The sequence below is a fragment of the Lytechinus variegatus genome, chromosome 11 (assembly GCF_018143015.1).
Source record: "Lytechinus variegatus isolate NC3 chromosome 11, Lvar_3.0, whole genome shotgun sequence".
Classification (NCBI taxonomy): domain Eukaryota; kingdom Metazoa; phylum Echinodermata; class Echinoidea; order Temnopleuroida; family Toxopneustidae; genus Lytechinus; species Lytechinus variegatus.
This window is the reverse complement of record NC_054750.1, coordinates 19492079-19498772: the sequence shown is the minus strand read 5'-3', so window position 1 is coordinate 19498772 and position 6694 is coordinate 19492079. Positions and strand designations below refer to the sequence as shown.

At 37.0% G+C, this 6694-nt stretch overlaps 1 long non-coding RNA gene across 1 annotated transcript; it reads left to right on the top strand.

The window, feature by feature from the left end:
* Positions 1–630: 630 nt before the first annotated feature.
* On the top strand, positions 631–6637 carry LOC121423755. The gene is made up of 3 exons (XR_005971306.1): positions 631–733; positions 4299–4339; positions 6450–6637. It is a non-coding gene; the product is annotated as an uncharacterized LOC121423755 (long non-coding RNA).
* Positions 6638–6694: the final 57 nt, after the last annotated feature.

Below are 6694 nucleotides of genomic sequence, written 5' to 3'. Positions count from 1 at the left end.
ATCAAGTATCACTGACAAGTCTTAGGTGGCATGCAAGGTCAACTGTCATTCATTGTCATTGAACAGAGTCATTATATGAATTGTGTTTTTGTGAATAATCATGTTACATAATTTCCAAAGTCAGTACTGCTACTTTATTGAATCGCGTGATGCAGGTGAGACTGCCAGAGGTGCTCCACTTGTTTATGTCATATCTCTATAAGTTTTATGGGAAAATCAAGAATTCACTTCTAAGGCATATGTTACCTGTGCAGAGTGTAAGAATCCCTCTATAGTCATGCTGATTGGCTATTGCCCTCACAATACAGATGCGCTCTCGTGCTCTCTCCGACAAAAACCCATTGGGATCATGACGGTTGCGAAAAATCGTCCATTATCGACCATTTCGCTTCCATAATAGCAATTTGAATTTTGCTCACGTACCACGGATCTAAGGTCACCGTCGTGGCTGCGAAGTTAGCGCATTTGCGTAGTGGTTGCTCAAAATTAATGCCCTCAACCTAATGCTGTTGATACGTCATTGCAAAGAGCTCTGATAATAAAGTGTGTTGGAATAATATATTACCAACGAAACATCACCAATGACTGGGCAAAACAAAACGTGTTGCCATTTATTTATTTCAAACAGGAGAAGGCGAACATCCGTTTTCAGTAGATTGTCGGCCTCTTTTCGAACACGTGAAAACACGCCAATTTATGCCATACCTGATAACCAAAACGGGAACCAAGACAGGTAAGTCAATCTATTATTTGGATTTATATTTCAAGAGTCATTATCCTTAGGTAATACAAGATGGTTAAGTCCCGGGGGAGGGGTTACAGAAAAAAGTGGTGGGTATGTGCCGCGGGCGAGGCAAAAAAACGGGGGCATTGGAGCAGGGCTTTTTGCAAAATGAGGGTCCTCGACTCCTCGGAACGGGTTTCGGAACAACAAATGTTTGTGAGAATGGGGGTCCTTGGAATGGGTCGCCTGCTAGTGAGTGCGTATGCATCCCTATGCAACGGGCACACGTGCAAGCAGCTAACCCGGTGGCACGGGCGCCGGATGTGCTCGCGCAGAGGTGATGGTCGGACAGCGCGCTCCGCGGCCGCTTTTCACCAAAATTGCAGCTCATTGTAGGGGATCAATGCGACCGGAACGGCGTAACGAAAAATATGCGAAGCTTTGGAACGGATTTCTTCCTTTTTTTCTCGATAAGCAAGAAAATGCTTTGCTTTGGAGCGGCTTTCTTCTTTTTCTCAATAAGATGCAACAATGCTATGCCTTGGAACAGGAATTTGAGTGTAAAAATGGGGGTCCCCTCCGCGGCACATACCCACCATGCATTATATACTGAGTGCCCCCCCCCGGGTGTGGGGGGGTGGGGTAAAGTCATCTAGGGGTCAAATGAGTGTTTCGATCATGAAAAATCATTGTTGGTTGAAAAATAAGGAGCGTTGCTCCTGTCGGTTCGTCCGTAATTCCCACGCAATAACTCGAAAAATATTTAATAGATTGAAAAAAATTAGTGTGTTGGTAGATGGCACCAAAATACAGGCTAAGTTCAAATTCAGAGTCCGCAGGTCAAAGGTCACAGCTCATTGAACATGCGAGTTGGTTTCCACGAAATGGATTTTTTAAAAATTTAGTGTGTAGGTAGATGACACCAAAATACAGGCTAAGTTCGGAGTCCGCAGGTCACAGGGCAAGGGTCACTGCTCATTAAATATGCGAGTTGGTTTCCGCGCAATAACTCGAAAAATATTTAATGGATTTTAATGTTTTTCTTTGTTGTAGAGGTAGATGACACCAAAATACCGGCTAAGTTCGAATTTGGAGTCTGCAGGCCGGTCAAAGGTCACAGCTCATTAAATATGCGAGTTGGTTTCCGCGCAATAACTCGAAAAATATTTAATGGATTAAAAAAAATGGTGTGTAGTTAGATGACACCAATACAGTCTTATTTCGAATTCGGAGTCCGCAGGTCACAGCTCATTAAATATGCGAGTTTTTCCGCATGATAACTTATGAAATATACAACAGATTTATAAAAAAATTGTGAGTAGGTAGATTCCACCAAAATACAGGCTAAGTTCGAATTCGGAGTCCGCAGGTCAAAGGTCACAGCTCATTATATATGCTAATTGTTTCAAAGGTCTAAATTTGTTCATTGTATATACAGTGCGTATAAAAAACGGGACAGATTTGAAAAGTCTATAAAAAATTTTATTTCAAATTGATGTCTATATTTTTGTGTTAATAGGTGCTCTTAGGTCTTATCTTTCAAATGTCATTAACAAAAATCAGTTTTGTTCATGCTTGAGCGAACACGGAATGTTTTTTTTTTTATGGGATCAATCAGGAGGCTTGCGCCAGAATGGCATAAAATGAAATATGATAAAATTGATAATCGGACTTTTTGCTAACCAGCACACTTCCTCTTCACCTTTTCATTATCTTTGCCACAATTTTCAAATTATGCGGTCAAAATTCATTTTCAAATCTATTTGTTTGCTTGAATTGTTCTGTTGTTGTTTCATTTTAATATGTTCTCTTTTTGCTTTGAATATTCCTTCTTCAAGCCAAAATATTTTCATTGTGTGCTGCAAAGGTTATGGTGCCATTTGAACAGTGTCATACAGATGGGCGGGGGTTCGGGGATGCCCCCCCCCCTCAATTAAAAAAATCATGACCAAGAAAAAAAGTGGAAAGGAAATAAAAGGAATGATAAAATAAAATCTGATTTTATTTTCTGAGTATTATGTCAAAATCTATCACAAAATTTGATATTGTAATAAAAAATAGGAATTTTTGTGTGCTCGCTTCGCTTGCTCACAACTTTTTATTACATTTTTCCCGATCTGCCATATCTAGCTCCTTCAAAATTGACTCAATACACCATTGCCATTGAAAGACATGAAGTCCTTCCTCAAGGAATCAATAACCCGTTGAAAAATGGATTCATGTTTTTTTAAGGTACCACAACATAATTTGTTTTGCATAATAAAAGGATTTGAATAATTACAAGTTTTCCCCAATTAATAATGCAAATCTTCTTGTTTGGGTTTTCCTTATGAGGGAAATTCAAAGGTAAAAGAAAATTAATTGAATAAAGAACAAAATAATTCAAGTAAATAAATAAATAAATTTGTAAATAAAATTTGACAGCATAATTCGAAAATTATGGCACAGATAAGGAAAAGGTTGAGAGGAAGTCTGCTGATTAGCAAGAAGTCTGATCATCTATTACTCATATTCTGCCATTCTGGCGCAAGTCTCTTTTTGAACCCCCGACAAAAACGTCCCGTGTTCGCTCAAGCGTGAACAAATTATTATTTTTTCATTGCATTTCGAAGATAAGATTTAAGAGCATCTATTGACATCAAAATATAGGCATTTTAATTTGACACAAATTTTGCATAGACTTCAAAACTGTCCCGTTTTTTATACGCACTGTATATTAGTTTCTGCACGAGCTTCTGATCGCGTTAAGCGGGGGCATCTGTGTCCTTTGGACAGGTCCAATTTCTAGTTTTCTCTATTTTGTCAGGTTTCCTTAAACAATTTCTCATATTGGTAAAATGCACGGATTAAGCCAAAAATATCCGAGATTCAAATCCCAATTCTTGCATGATTCTGAACGAAAAATCCTATCACAACTGCAACCCTCACCTTTCATTTTCAAAGAAATTAGTGGAGGAGCAACTGTTGTAAGTGCAAATGCCGTGTTACCATTATGGTCCACGGGTTATACAGAGGTTTATGACTTATGCGTCTTTATTTCTAATATTCTCCTTTTTACCAAGTCTTCATAATGTTCTCTCCTTAAGTCATGTAAGTTATACCCTCCTTTTCCCCTTTTCACTCCTTAGTAGCGGTTGACCCGTACCCCTGCGTCCCTCTTTATTGCACCGCCCCTGTATAAAGCCACTCAAGTACCAGATTCCTTCTATTCACACAGCGTGCTAGTAAATGCAGATGAATTTATGGTATACACTCTAAAAAATGAAGTGCTAATTTAGCTCTTAAAGAGTGTGTATAGTGACTGCACTTCGGAGTGCTGATTTGTCTAGTTCAAAGCTAAATTAGCACTTCATTTTTTAGAGTGTAGAAACTGGCGGGTGTTTCATAAAGCTGTTCGTAAAAATACGAACGACTTTACGCACGACTGGAACATGTTCTTAGGTCATAAATCAATTACATAGGGATACCACATAGCACGAAAGGATCACCAGTCGTGCGTAAAGTCATTCGTATCTTACGAACAGCTTTATAAAAACCCACCTGATCGTTTTTATTTATATATTTTTAAATTCAGGTCAGATGAGTACATGCCACTGAAACGTATTCAAAGTCAACGTAAGTTCACAAGTTTTACATTAAGTTTTACAATTACCTGGTTTTCAAAATAAGAAGAGAACGAAGTAATAAACATGAGCTGATGTAATCTTGCCATCAACAAGCCATTTATATGAAGAAATCCTCAAGTGAAGTGATTTTCCACTTTCATGTAAGCCCTTGAAAGATGGCTCATGAGAATATGCATTGATATGCCAATGCGTAGAATCAGTATTAACATAATCAAAGAGATGATATCTCATCGATTGCATATTACATATGAATGACAGTTTAGATATAAATCCCACTTGTAACAATATAAAAATGAGTGCGTACAGAATCCAATAAAATGACCACTAAAGTGTCTCTATACTAATATTACGAGGTAAAGGATTATAAATAGATTGTTATAATTGCTGAGAAATTAGCAAAATAGCAATTATAAAACTGATGAGAATCTCTTTTGTCATAGATTTCGGCATTATTGAATATGTGAAAGGTATCATTGAAAACAACCTTTATTGGTTTTCATAGGCTATCATGGCAGCGTTTTTTAAAGATTTTTCTTACTTCAAATTTTATACTGTATTTTTTGTCATACCTGGCGAACCAAGTCAATCAATCAATTTAATTGGTATATGTCATTAAACGTTCATCCGAGTTTGAATCTGTCTGTCAATAGCCTCAATAATTGATTGCATGAAACAGAGAAGTCACGGGGAGTATGACGTTGTCGTGATTACTGAATGTTTAGTCCCTTTAAAAGGGATGTCAACATTAACAGAAAAATTATTCGAATAAAATGAATGCCGGAAATATCAGTATTCTATCTCATGACATGAATTACATAATATCAAAAATTTAAGATTTTATATCAAGGAAGCTTTTGATCGAGTCATAGTAGGTTACAATGATGTCAAATCAACATTTCCGAGGAAGAATCAATCCAACATCACATTATGATGAGGAGAAATTTAATATTTCATATATTAAAAAACGTGTCATTTCTTGTACTTAATATCTTCATTGGCGGCGGAAGCCAAAAAAATTTAGGGGGGAGGAGGTTCACCTGAAATTTTGGGATGGACACAGGTAAAAAATTGACAAGCAAAAGAAAAACCTAAATTTCAACCTAAATTTTAGGGGGGACCACAAACATTTAAGGGGGACGATGGAAACAAAATTGACAAGCCCCCCAAAAAAAAATTAGGAGGGGGGGGCGTCCCCCTCCTCCATTTCGAATTCAGGGGGGACCTGTCTCTCCCGCTTCCGCCGCCTATGCTTATCTTTATTTTTGGCTGTTCTGTTTTCTAAGTGCCTTCAGTATTAATTTAAAACGGAAAAGATGCTATCAATGTATTATTATTATTTCATACAAAAGAAACAAAGAATAAATGTGACGTCATCGTTTTTTCAATGCATCTCGATATGCAAATAACTGTTATGTGACATAAATCGAAACTTTGCATTGTCAGACTTTTTCTAATCTTAAATTCTGTTTTCAGTGTTTATCTTATTTTTTCTGCTTTAATTATGATGTTTTCCTTAGCTATATAAAAATATTATTTAATGATAATGTTAATTACCACTGTTTCACATTAATATTTCATAATATATCTATCTCATTCCACATTTCCTCGGTTAAACAGAGCTAATCCTTTAGGAAATTCAATTTGGCATATTTAAAAGTAACATTATCATCATTACCTGTGTCATTTTTCCGGCATACAATTTGTAATGAAGTGCTTCAAAAGAGTTATTTTCAAGCAATTCATTCAGGGGTGGGGGGGACAGGCTCCCCCCCCCCGCTTCCGCCGCCTATGCTTATCTTTATTTTTGGCTGTTCTGTTTTCTAAGCACCTTCAGTATTAATTTAAAACGAAAAAAGACGCTATAAATATCCTATGTATTATTATTAGTTCATACAACAGAAACAAAGAATAAATGTGACGTCATCGTTTTTTCAATGCATCTCGATATGCAAATAACTATTTTGTGACATTAATATAAACTTTGCATAGTCACACTTTTCCTAATCTTAAATATTTTTTTTTCAGTGTTTTTCTTATTTTTTCTCACTTTATTTAAATCAACTTTTTGGCTTGAATTTCCTACTTGAATCTCTTTGTAGGTTCACATGATGCACTTCCCACTATCCCTTCCTCTGAGGCCTTGTATGAGGATATTGATGCAGTGCCAGAAGTGGGAACCTACGCTAACATGCCGTCTGTCGAAAACACACATGCGCCCATCGTTCTCGACCAACTTATCACATATGTGACACAGAAGACTAATTCAGAGTCTGGTTTTCAGGAAGATTTCCAAGCAAGTTTTGTTGTTCTCCTCTTTTTATTCACCACCCTGAAACCCTAACAT